Genomic DNA, 14,886 nt, shown 5'->3' on the forward strand with positions numbered 1-14,886 from the left:
GAGTGGGAAATTGTTAGCTGAATCTGAAAAGAAGCCACCACAAGAAGCTGATAGAATAGAGGTTGAACCTAAAAACAATGACAATCTAATGCCAAAAGAATATAAACCACCAATCCCATGCCCAACAAAGTTGAAGAAAAACCACATGGATGCATAATGCGGTAAATTTTTTAAACTTTTTAAACAACTGCATATGAACTTACCTTTTGTTAAAGCTATACCGCAGATGCCTACATATGCAAATTTTTTAGAGGAGCTTCTAATAAACAAAAGGAAGTTTGAAGACTTATCTACAGTGGAACTCAATGAGGAATGCTCAGCAATACTCCAAAATAAACTGCCGACCAAACTAAAATATCCTGGAAGTTTTACTATTCCCTGCTTAATTGGTAGTTTGAATATTAATAAAGCACTGGATAATTTAGGCACCAGCATTAATCTGATGCCATATAAAATGTTTAAACAACTTGGTTTTGGGGAACCTAAACCCACTAGGATGAGTATTCAATTAGCTGATAGATCTGTTAAATATCTTAGGGGAATTATAGAGGATGTACTTGTAAAAGTTGATAAATTTATATTCCCTGTTGATTTCGTTGTGCTTGACATGGATGAACATGTTGGGGTACCTTTAATCTTAGGTCGGCCATTTTTAGCCATTGCTAGGGCTGTAATTGATGTGGGTGATGGTAAATTGGTACTTAGAGTAGGTGACGAAGAGATTATTTTTAAAATTTATGATGCCATGAGATTTTCTAGGGAACAGGATGATTCATGTTATTTTATCGACTCTATTGATCATGCTACTCAAGATTCTTTTCAGGAAATTGTACACAAGAACACGATGGAACTGTGTCTCAACCAAGGAGAGGGGGAGGATGATAATTCTGAGATAGGAACCAAACTGAACTCCAATGAAACCTCCCAAAAACTAGCAGAATATGAGGGAATTAAGGTAAAAGATGAACTTAAGCAAAAACCCTCTATCGAAGAACCTCTCAGACTGGAACTTAAACAATTGCAGAATCACTTGGAATATGCATTCCTTGGAAATAATTCTACATTACCGGAAATTATTGCATCCAACTTGCAACCTAAGGAGAAAGAGGAATCACTCTAAGTATTAAGAAAGCATAAAAGGGCCATAGCTAGGAAAATTTCTGACATTAAAGGGATCAACCCTTCTTTTTGCACCCATAAAATTTTAATGAAAGATGAATATAAACCATGCGTGCAAGCCTAAAGACGACTGAACCCCAACATGAAGGAATTTGTTAAAGCTGAGGTAATTAAACTCCTAGATGCTGGAATTATTTATCCTATTTCTGACAGTTCTTGGGTGAGTCCAGTGCAGGTTATTCATAAGAAAGGAGGCATGACTGTTGTAGCCAATGAGAAGAATGAATTAATCTCAACAAGGACAGTCACAGGTTGGAGAGTGTGCATTGATTATAGGAAGCTAAATGATGCCACGAGAAAAGATCACTTCCCTCTTCCATTCATTGACCAAATGTTGGAAAGATTGTTATGGCACATGTACTACTGCTTTTTAGATGGACTCTCTGGCTATTTTCAAATCCCAATAGCTCTTGAAGATCAAGAGAAGACGACATTTACATGTCCATACGGTATGTTTGCTTATCGTAGAATGCCTTTTGGATTATGTAATGCTCCTGCTACTTTTCAACGCTGCATGATGGCCATTTTTGACGAACTCGTAGAAGACGTCATGGAGGTATTTATGGATGATTTCTCAGTTTTCGGTAACTCTTTCCATCTTTGCCTCAAAAATTTAAAATGAGTGTTAAAAAGATGTGAGGAAACAAACCTTGTACTTAACTAGAAAAAATGTCACTTTATGGTTCAAAAAGGTATTGTGTTAGGACATAAAATTTCTAGTAGAGGGATTGAGGTTGATAAATTTAAAATTAAAACCATTTAAAAACTACCTCCCCCTAATTCGGTTAAGGCCATTAGAAGCTTTTTAGGACATGCTGGGTTTTATAGAAGATTTATTAAAGACTTTTCTAAAATAGCTAAGCCTTTGACTAAATTATTAGAAAAAGATGTGCCTTTTAGTTTTGATCAGGAGTGTTTAGAAGCATTTAATACTTTAAAGGATAAACTGACTAAAGCTCCAATTATAATTGCACCTGATTGGAATTCACCTTTTGAACTAATGTACGATGCGAGTGATTTTGCAGTAGGTGCAGTTTTGGGATAGCGAAGAGATAAACATTTTCAACCTATCTATTATGCTAGCAGAACTTTGACAGCCGTACAAGAAAACTACACCACCACGGAGAAAGAGCTGCTGGCTATGGTTTTTGCATTCGATAAATTTAGGCTATATTTAATATTGTCTAAAGTTGTCATCTATACTGACCATTCCGCTCTTTGCCACCTTTTGACTAAAACTGATGCAAAACCTCGACTCATTCGATGATCTTATTATTACAGGAATTTGACTTGGAGATTAAGGATAAGAAAGGAGCTAAAAATCTCGCGGCTGACCGTCTCTCCAGGCTTGAAAACTCAAGTACCAAAGAGCCAGATGACATTGAAATAAATGATTCATTCCCTGAAAAATAATTTTTTGGTATATATGATTCTGAGGTACCTTGGTTTTGCAGATATTGCAATTTTTTTAGCCGCTAACATTATCCCAAAAGGATTGACACATCAGCAAAAGAAGCGATTCTTCACTGATGTGAAAAACTACTTCTGGGAAGACCCTTTTCTTTTTCGTAAATGTGCAGATCAAATTATTAGGAGATGCGTTACAAGGGCAAAAGCATTGAAAATCTTGGAATATTGCCACTCAGGACCGACTGAAGGACATTACGGTGGAAATAAAACCAAAAATAAAGTCCTCAAATCAGGTTTTTATTGGCCCACTCTATTCAAAGACGCCAACTGGTATGTTACTTCTTGCGACAAATGTCAAAGAACAGGTAATTTATCCAAACGTGATGAAATGTCTCAAACATATATGCTCTCATGTGAAATATTTGACGTTTGAGGTATCGACTTCATGGGTCCATTCCCTAGTTCATTCGAGAATAAATACATCTTAGTAATTGTTGATTATATGTCCAGATGGGTTGAAGCCCAAGCTTTACCTACTAATGATGCTAGAGTAGTAGTACGATTCCTTAAGAAACTTTTCTCTCGATTTGGTACACCTGGAGCAATTATCAGTGATAGGGGTACTCATTTTTGTAACACCCAATTTGATAAGACCCTTAAGAAATACGGAGTTCATCACATAATAGCTACCCCTTATCACCCTCAAACTAGTGGCCAAGTCGAAGTAGCAAACCGAGAGCTTAAACGTATCCTAGAAAAGATAGTAGAATTAAAAAGAAAGGATTGGGCGATGAAAGTAGATGCTACCTTATGGGCTTATAGAACTGCTTTTAAGACTCCGGTAGGAACATCACCTTACAGACTTGTTTATGGGAAAAGTTGTCATCTACCGTTTGAGTTAGAAAACAAGGCATTCTGGGCTATAAAATTTCTAAACCTTAACCCCAAACTTGCAGGTGAAAATAGGTTGATGTAGTTGAACAAGTTAGATGAGTGGCGAGCCAATGCATATGAAAATTCGTGCCTATAAAAGGAAGCTACGAAGCGCCGCCACGACGCCCGTTTGAAGCAACAAAGGCAATTTGAAGTTGGAGATCTTGCCCTATTTTATAACTCGAGGCTCAAATTATTTCCTGGAAAGTTTAAATCACGATGGTCAGGGTTCAAGCTGTGTTTCCATATGGCACAATAGAGGTAATTTATCCATCACAAGGCACTTTTAAGGTAAATGGACATCGTCTCAAAATTTATAACGATGAGAATTTCAAAGACGATAAAGAGGAGCTACGGCTCCACGAAGTTACCTAAATATACCCCTAAGGAAGAGTCGAGCTTAGACTGTAAATAAGCGCTTCTCCAGAGGCAACCTGAGCACTAACGATGTTAACTTCTTTAAATTTTAGTCTTTAACATTTAATTCACTAACTGAGCCACTGAACACAGGATTTCCAGAACCACACGGCCAGGCACACGGGAGTGCCTTAGGCCGTGCTCACACCATGGGAGGAGACACAGCCATGCGATAAGGACGTGTGAAAACAGGGCAAAATTTTCTTGAAACACGGGATGTAATAAGACGCCACGGCCGTGTGACGTGGCCGTGGGCGGGTCTGTCAAAACAATACGGGCGTGCGACATGCTCGTGTCGAGAAATCGTGGTTTAAACTGAGAATTTAACACGGGCGTTTGACACGACCATGCCCACCTACCGTGGTCGAGCCTGTCAAAATAACACGGGCATGCACCTGCATACACGGGCGTGGGAGAGGATAACGAAGATTGACAAGACCGTGCCCACCGATCGTGGTCGAGCCTATCAAAATAACACGGGCGTGTGCCTCCATACATGGGTGTTGGAGAGGCGAGCGAAGATTGACACGGCCGTGCAACATGGCCGTGTACACCAACGCGCCCAATTTCGAAAACCATGAAACACACGGGCTGAAATGAGGGCACACGGGCATACCCCACGGCCATGTGCCCCAAATTCTTTATAAACACCTATTATTTATTTATTTGTATCTTTATATTTTGAAATTACTTTTTTATTTCCTTTTAGTACTATTTTATCTTGAGATTTTATAATTTTTTTATTATTCGGCTATTTCTTTACGAGTAATTATGCTTCTTTATATTTCCTAAAAATTTCCTGATTCTATCACAGTTATAAAGAGCTCCAAAAATTCATCATCACTTAGGAACTAAAAACTCCACTGGAAAAGGTTCTCCACGACTACCATGTCCTGCTCGACCACGACCATAGCTACTACCAGATATAATATTCTTTTGGCGCAAGACTTATGGACTAATGAACCTCTACCACCACCAGAGTATCCTCCTCCACTCTCATCATTGCCTTGGCCGATTATTCTCCATAACTCCAAGTCATGGAATTCATTCATCATTAAGGAAGTTTCACTTCTCTCCCTATCTTATGACTATATATCTACATTTTTCAATATATCTATCTTTATACATTGGGGGCAATGTACATCTTAAGTGTGGAGGGTCTTTTATATCATTATCAAAAATCCTTGAATTTTGTCTTGTTCTCATGTGATCTTCTCATACCACTATTAAAATGAATTTTGATTAAGTTATGGTTTTTATTGATCTGTCTTGAATTAAAACATAGGCATTTATGCATTGATCGTTTAAACTTTAAGACATTAGGGAATCAAGCATGATAAGTTGATTTTTTGAGAATTAAAAATTTTTAGGTTGTTTCCCCAAGTTTAGATATTATCTTTAGTTGAAATCTACAAGTTTAAACATAAAAAAACCATGATTTTTGTGAGATCTTGAGCCTTTAGAGCATATTTTATTTCTTTCAAGCTCACTTTTATTATAAGTGCATCAGTATTGATTTATTATTCTAGAACTTGCTTGATTATGCATGTCAAGACCACACCACTTGATTTGATATGTTAAGATGATAAAGCACTTAGGTTTATCCCACTCACTCCACAAAAGCCTACCTTCATAATTAACCCTTAGCGAACCCCTTTGAGCCTAACAAACCATCAATTGATTTACCCTCAATATTAACCCATAACCCATTATTGTTGAAATCCCCTAATTTGATCCCTATTTTTTGTCGAGATTTGATTTGACCTAATTGCTTAGCTATGTTTTATTCTTCGTTGCAACAATTAAGTTCTATGTTATTTAACTTGTTCTTAAAAAAAAAAACCAATCCTTACCCACATATTAGTAGTAATTCGTCATTTTTTTGAGCTTGAATGTTAATTCCATATTCTGAGAAGAAGCTCACTTGTATTCATTTGATAATTAGTTATTTTTCTAGTTAGGTGACTTCTTCAATTCAATCTCGATTCTAACCTTTTCCTTTAGCTTGTGACCACAACCAATAAACCAAAGCCACGTTACAACCCTCTAAAGAACTTTTTGATTGATGTATCATCTCAATATATAGTGGTGGAGATTTGATTTTCATGCAAGCCAATGGTAATAACTTTTCATATTGACTAATAAGTGCTTTATTTGATGTCTTTAAACACCTCAAGTGATTTGAGTGAATCTTTAGTGGGGATGTTAAACTCTATGATATTTTGATCAGAGGTGATTACTTAGATGAGGGGAGACACCTATGTTTTCATGATAAAATGCTCAACTTGGAATGTTTGAAACTTTGATGTACTTTTAGTTGAATTTTCAATGTATGATTACTTATGGATTATGTTGAGATATTATTGATATGGATTATAAATTGAGAAGAATTTATTTTGATTGTGAGTTGAGGATTTTGCTTGAGGACAAGCAAACGCTTAAGTGTTGAGGTATTTGATAAACCGTAATTTATACATATTTTTATCCCATGATTAGCACATTTATGGATGGTTTCTCTTTAGATTTGGTGAATTCAATGCTCCTAATCCTTTAATTTCATATTTTATACTTAGGTGAGTATAGGAGAGTAAAAAAAGTGAGAAACGGGCTGAAAATAGAGAAAATGGACCCACGTGGGAAATCAACACGGCTTGGACTTCCTCACACGGACTTGTCACATAGTCCTGTCCATTTGGCAGGATCGAAGCACGACTTACATGGGTAGACTACATGCACGTGCCTCTCAACAGCCTTGACCACGGGCTGGATTAATCGCACACGAGCGTGTCCCTGCCGAGCCCAAGTATAGCCCTATTCGAAAATGGCCACTTTTGAGGGCTCTTACGTATTCTAAAGCCTATTTAAACACTGAATGAGGCACTTAGAACAGAGGCACGGAGTAGGAGGTAAGGAATTACTCAATGGAAACCGATTAGTCCATCTCAGAAGCAGGATTCATCGTTAAGACTGAAAATCTCCCTTCAATTTCCATTTAGGGGTCTTGAGTTTTCTTTATGTTTTGTATCCATTATTCTTCTGAGATGTTTTATTAACCTAAGAGGAATGAAACCTAAGACAAATCTAAGATGTTTTGTATTCATTATTCTTTTGAAATGTTTTGTATTCATTATTCTTCTGAGATGTTTTATTATTCTTTTGAAGATCTCCCTAAATACCTAAGGGGAATGAAACCTAAGATAAATCTTGTTACTATTATCTAAATTTTATGATAAATATTTGACTTGTTCTTAATTATGTGTTCTTAATTCTTGTTTTAATATTCCAGGATATTGATTCAAGTTGATCCTCTTATTCAGAGGAGGAAAAGACCCTGTTTAAGAGCAAATTTGTCGTAATTAAGTGGAGTTGATTGCACGCCTAGAGATAGGGTGATAAGATTTTGCCGGATTAGGGTGAAACCTAATAAGGGGATCCATAGATTGAGTTAATGCAACACTAGGGCATTAATTAAAAAGAGATTTCAATTAAATCAATCTAGGGTTAGACGTTATTAGTCTCAAGAGAGATAATAATATAACTTAAGGATCTATACGAATCAAGTCAAATGAATAAATCATCTGATTCAGAGTCAAATAACAAGTGAAGTGTAGGTGGATTTTCCTTGGGTATTGTCTTAATCAATCGAATTTTCCCAAAAGCTTTTCCCTAATTTCTCTCTGTGCACTCTTAGTTTAGTTAATTAGTTTAGATAAAAAAATCCCTTAATTTTTAGGCTAGATAATAAAAAGAAAGTAATTACTAGTACTCTTGGTTCCTTTGGGTTCGACAATCCAGTCTTGCTAAAGCTATACTATTGTTTGATAGGTACACTTGCCTTCATTGTGATAATATTTAGTTTCAAGAACGATTAATTATAAATTTTTAAAACCTGTCGTGAATATCACGTATCAGGAGCACACTAGTTTGGCTTCGGAGAAACACCGAGATTTGTTTCCTGATTCCCTTCCCTTTAATTTGTTCTCATTTATGTTGTGATCATGATTATTAATATTTGTTATGTTGTTGTTCTTGATTTAATTAAAATGACTTAAATATAATTCGTGTTAGATTGATTGTATTTTGTTATATTAAATTATTAAAATCATGTTTGTGTTGTTATAGGCCTTCATAAACTAATCAATTAAATAAAACAATGCTTATGTTATACTTGCATTATAATTGTAAGGTAATGAATGAATTAATTACTAATTGGATTGAAATTATAATTAATTGACACGAGATTTAATTGATGAATGTTTAATCTTCTAAGGTAGTGACGTTTAAATTAGTGACGATATTAAGCGATACTTTAGCCTTGCATAACTTGTAAGATTATTGTGATTAAATTATTTCAATATACGAATATGTTGTTTGAAAATTGATTAATTGTTTGAATTAACATAAAAATATGTTCAAAAGATTAGTTAATTTAGTAAGTATGTATGTGCATTAGTTAACAAAATACCAAGTTGCTATAAAATTTTGTTCATCCATTTTTCATTCTCTCTTGACCGAAAATACTAGAGGGGAAGGGAGGAATTTTGCTTCATGCTTGGTTTAGAAGAGGATTAGGAAGAGGTCTGGCTATACTTGCATCAAGATTAAGGTATGTTTGAGGTTGTGCCATGAGATTCATGCATGTTTTTAGTTGATAGCTTGATGCTCTTGTTAGCCCATGGTTCAAACCCTTGTTATATCATGGGGATGGTATTTGGCCAAGGTGGATTTTGTGTTAATGCCATTGCATGTTAAATATGAAGCTTGCTAATGATATATGTGATGGTGGATTGATGGCTCTTGGACTTTCTTTTTAGTATTTTTGAGTAAGACATTAAGTTCTTTGTTTAATCATGACCAAAATTATGGTGTTGTGATGTATTAATTCGGCCATGGTACATCCAAAAGTGTGATTTATGCTCATTGCATGGAAAGTAAGATTTGTGTTTTGAAATTATGTTCATGTTTAGTTACAATCAACTTGAGATTCGGCTCTAGCATATATATATGTATATATGTTTGTACATGATGTATTGGTATGACATATATACTATTTCAAGGTGTATATTTGCTTGTGATGATGTTTGGTTATGAAGTAAATGAGAGATGTGTATTGAGCTACGATATGTAATCGTTAGTTAGTAAAATGTATGCTGTTTTGTGTGATATTAAGTGTATAATTGGCCTCAACATGGACATGCATATTCGCCACATGAGGGAAATTGGTGTGCATGCATTCGGTTAGAGGCAAGCATATTGATGCCTATTCTTGGCTTAGAAAATTGGCTAAGAGGAATATTAACTAATGTGTTGAGTTCGATTCATGATTTCGTACACATGCGACTTTGATGCCTAATGGGTATATATATTGGCTAAGTACCTTGTATTCCTCTTCGATGCTCAAATGATTAAATCGATTTATTTGTTAAATTAAGCTCAAGAGCAAAGGGAACTAGATCCGACAAAGGGAAGGAAAAAGTGGTCGAATAGCCATTGAAATCGTTCGACGACATCCTAGGTAAGTTCTTGAGTAATAGAGCTTAAATTTGAATTGATTAGATCATGTTTAAAGCAAATTAAAATCATGCTCTTTGTGTGTGGCTATTGAGCCGAAATTGCAAGTGTGAAAAGTGCCTTGTGTTTGAGTTTTGCTAATGAAAATGAAATACGAATGTGTCATAATTTATTGATAATTATGCTCGGTTATTCGAATGATGTCCGGGCTAAGTCCCGAAGGCTTTGTGCTAAGTGACTATATCCGGACTAGGATCCGAAGGCATTCGTGCGAGTTAATAAATCCGGGCTAAGCCCGAATGCATTTGTGCAAGTTACTAAACCCGAGTTAACTCCCGAAGGCATTCGTGCGAGTCACTATAACCGGGCTTCGTCCCGAAGGCATTTGAGCGAGTCGTTATATCTGGTTAAATTTCGAAGGTACGTGATTCGAGAATGAGCGATCTTGCTGTAAAATTTTCAGTTAATACGCTTGAAAAATTCCAGCAATGAGGTATGTTCGTATGTGCTTGAATTAGTTGATTCCTTGAATAATATTCGCTCGATCGAGTAATGAGTTTCGGTATTTGGCTAAGATGATCCCTTATGTATGAACATAGGGGTTGGAATGTGAAATGAGTAGGATATTGAGAATTTGTGCATATGAAATTATCCGTTAGCTTTATGAATGCTATGCTTTTGTTGTGCTGGAATTTCTTGCTCAAACTTACTAAGCATAAATTGCTTATTCCGTTTTCTCTGTTTCTTTGTTTATAGATTTTGGCTCGTCAGCTATCGGACTCGGGATTTTTGGAAGTCGAAGTCTCCCACACTATCAAAGCCCCCATTTTGGTACAATTTTGGTTGAACTTTGATATGGCATGTATAGGACTACCCTTTTGTTAAAGGTCATGTACCTTTCGGTTTTGTGTAAACTTGGATAGCCATGCGAAAATGGCTTATATACGTTTTTAGCATAGTACCATAATAGTTTGTATGTTGATCATTATGAGGTATGGAATTGTTTTGAAACGATTAGCCATTGGAATGGTTAATCATGATCACACTTTGTGCTATGTATGCAAAAAGGGCCAATTGAATCATGGAAATCATGAAATAGGTAAAGCCTACCTTAAAGGCAGATGCTGACAGCAGCAGTGATGTGGATGTGAAAAATCACTAAAAATAGTAGGAATTTTATTAAATAGTGAATAAATTATGTAAATGAACTTTGATGAATCTACTTTCATATGGACGAAACGAAACGGTCATATGAGTTATATGTTAAGAGATATTAAAGTTCTCGTGAAACAGGGTCAGAACGGTTTCTGGATCCCCTGTTCCGACTTTGGAAATTCATTGTAAATTAACCAGAGATAATTAGGAGTGATTCCATATATGTATAGATTACTATTTGAGTCTAGTTTCTATAGAAACAAACGGCATCAGTATTAAATCCCTGTACAAGGAGATATTCAATTCGTAACGCACGAAGGTCAGTGTAGTCGAACCCTGGAATAGGGGAGACTTTAACTAATAAAATGTACTAATTGGCTTGACCAAAAATTCTAGAAAAAAATATGTAGATGGAAATATGAGTTTAGTTTCAAGGAAAAATTACGAAATAAATTTTCGAGCTTTGAAACTCAAGATATGATTTTTAAGGCGACAGTGATGCAGTGACCAGCTAGTCTAGAAATTTCTAAATGGACTGTGAAAATAGTTAAGTCTGTGTGCACCTTGTGTCCGATTCCGGTAACGGACTCGGGTACGGGGTGTTACATGGAAGGGCAACATGCCCGTGTGGCCATTATGACATGGTCGTGCTAATGGCCCGTATGGTTCACACGGCCTAAGCATGAGGGGACGGGCCCGTGTATCAAACCTGTGTGAATTAAATTCTAAATTTAGACCTACAAGGGTTTTCACACGGCCTGACACACGTTCGTGTCTATGGCTCGTGTCCCTTACACGACCATGTCACACTCGTGTCCAAGCTCATGTCTAAAAACCTTGACATTCTATTTCTGACGTCAGCATCCAATTTATGGTACACAGCCCAGGCACACGCCCGTGGTCAAAGACCATGTCCTCCACACAGCTGAGACACACAGCAGTGTCTCTGCCCATGTGTTTACTACCATACATACTGACTTGCAAATTTTACGTGCAGGGGACAGACGGCCGAACAAGACGCCCATGGGGTTGACGTGTGTCACAAATGACCTAGACATACGCCCATGTGTCTACCCGTGTGGACGATATAAGGCTATCTACCCGATCCTTCGCCACGCTGAAACACAATCTAACACCAACCAACATATCAAATGTCTAACTTATTATGATTTCTCAACCATCAAGCATAGCTAAGGTCTATGTCTATTTCATATATTCAACTATGCCAATAATTTCACATTCATAAAAGACTATCCTACATTCATATAATAACTTTCAATATTAGCAATTTACATGGCCTTATACAAAATGAATCAAATGCTAAAGTGAGCCAACACATTTGGCCAATTGACAATGACACAAAACTCAAAAGTCAAGATCCTATACATGCCATAATCAAAATAAAAGATCTAACTATACCAAGTGCTTCAGATGATAGTGTGACTGGCTTCTCCGATATGAGCGATGATCCTCGAGCTACTTTGGCGGCACTAAAAGAAAATGGAAAAGAAATAGGGTAAGCATAAAGCTTAGTAAGTTGCATGAAAAAAAACATCAACTAATCATTATAAAACAAATTGCTCATAACCTTTCATAGCTTATTCATGAATACCATAACTAGACAATGGGACAACTTACTCATCGTCATCCATTACATTTCATATTTCATATATTGAGCTCACATCTCATACATTTCAAATAGGTACCTGTACCAGTCATCACATGATCATAACTTTTATCATCTCGGTATAAATCATAAATCTTTCTTTGAATCATTTGGAATTCTACCGGATATTCAATAGCCCTAACATAGGTTAAGATACTGATGCCATGTCCCAGACATGATCTTACACTACATTTCATATAGTGAGGCCCATGCCATGTCCCAGACAGGTCTTACACTAGCTTGTATATCGTGAGGCCGATGCATGTCCCAGATATGTCTTACACTAGCTCTCATACTGTGGCTGATGCATGTCCAAGACATGTCTTACACTGGCTTAAATATCTCAAAGCCGATGCATGTCCCAGACATGTCTTACACTGGCTCTCATACTGTGGCTGATGCATGTCTCAGACATGTCTTACACTAGCACACATATCATCCATTATCACAATACAAATCTCCAAGTCTATTCCAAATTTTCAACGAAAGTCTTTACTACGTAAATTTCTCGGCATGTATTCTCATATTCAAAATCAAGACAATTTATGTCATATCAAATCAATTACACACCATAAAGATATAGTTGCACTATTAACATACAACTTACCTCGAATCACAAAATGTAGTCGACTAGTTGGTTTTAGTCTACTTGCTTGGCGTTCCCCTAGTCTAGGTTCGAATGTTGTATTTCTTGATATAAAATAATAAAAATTTATCCATTTAATCACTAGATAAATTTACTCAATCAACAATTCACATTTTTTGGCAAATTGACCATTTTGCCCCAAGACTTTCACAAAATGACCATTTTACCCCCTAGGCCTGGAAATCATTTTTTATCGAATGTCCTCGTTATTCAAGCATAACCAACCATTTATCTCTTATGACAACCCTGAATTCCCAATATTTCACAACATTACTATTTATTTCACAAACTTTACAAAATAATCTTTTTAGGTGTTTTCCATGAAAATCATTTTACAAAAGTTGTTTATTTCACAACTATAACTTATATTCTTTCATAAAATTTTAGGTAACATCACATATGCTTTCATGGAAAAACCCTAGACTCTCAACCATTTTGCAAAATAGTCCCCTCCATAGCTAGATTAAGCTTTAGGGGTTCTAAAAACACAAAAATCACAAAAAATAACCATCTAAATCACTTACTTGAGAGAGGAATGAGTGGATGAAAGTTTCAAGCTTCCATGGCCATTTCTTGGAGGAAAAATCAGTGGAAGAAGGAAGAGTAGGAAAAAGATGACAACATTGTCTCTTTATTTTATTTATTAGTCAAATACACCACCTAATGGCAACAACCTTTGTTTTTTTTTTTTTGGACTTTCTTTGTCTCAATGGATGGTTATGCCTAAAAATATTGGCCTATTTTCACATTAAATACCCCTACCTCATAATCCATGGCCATTTGACACTATTTTCTAGCAAATCACAACTTTTTCCCCTTATGCAATTTAGTCTTTTTTCAAAATTAAGCTCTCAAATGTTAAAATTACTTCACCAAATTTTTCATGGACTATTATAATCAGGCTATAACACCAAAATAATAATAAAATAATCTCTTTGACTTTGAATTGGTGGTATTGAAACCACTATTCTGACTAAGCCCAAAATCGACCTGTTACAGGTTAGGGGTGTTTCATTTATATATATTATTTGTTATTAAAGTTTAATTAGGGTTAAGAGTTAAAATTATTTATTTTTAATTCTGAAGGGTTTTAAATTTTGTATTTAACTTCTTAGTTTGGAAAACCTTAAACCATAACATCTTTTCCCTCCCTTTTCTTCCCCAACCGTCGCACCTTCTACTCACTATCAGCCCTATCTCAACTCTCTACCGCCGCACACACTTTCCTTCCATTAACCATAACCCCGTCACCCTTAACATCCCAAAAGCTATCGTACATCACCTTTAAACCTTCAATGTCGAAGCCCTCAATGTCCAAACCCACCAACAACCTGTAACACCCCAAAATAGGGCCTAGGAGTTTCGATGGTATTTTGGGAATTTTAGCCTATATGTGCTCGAAATTTCGTAAGGTTTGTATTCGATTATGTTTTTGACAATGGCTATTAGGGAATTGAGTCAATTTTTGAATACCTTAATTTTAGTGAAAGGTCTGATTCATAAGAGAGTCAAAATTGTGAGCTTTTAAGAGGCAAATAGACCAAATTTCCAAATTCAACCTAAAACCACCTCTCCAACTTGTTTTCTAATAGTTGCTCTCTAAAGTTCTTATTGTCATCCCTTGCTATTCCCTTTAGTTTTTAATTTATTTTTTATTCCTAAATTGTAATAGTTTGATTTCCTATCATTCCCATATCAATTATCTTCCCAGATCTCCAAGAAAACACTCAAAAATCTCACCAATTTCATCATCTTCCTTGAGCGTGGGTTTCTCAAATTTGTGTCAAAAGCTCCATTTATCTTCCATCAAAGGTAACCATTCACTTTCTCATTAGTTTTTAATGTTATTTAGACATTAAAATCGAGTTTTTAGTTATGAAATTACATCTTTTAATTAAAACTCAAAAATTGGGTCATTAATGGTGGAATTTGAGATCATGGATCAAAATGTGATTTAAAAGTTTCTTTC

Source organism: Gossypium arboreum, chromosome 11 (genome assembly GCF_025698485.1).
Source record: "Gossypium arboreum isolate Shixiya-1 chromosome 11, ASM2569848v2, whole genome shotgun sequence".
NCBI lineage: Eukaryota > Viridiplantae > Streptophyta > Magnoliopsida > Malvales > Malvaceae > Gossypium > Gossypium arboreum.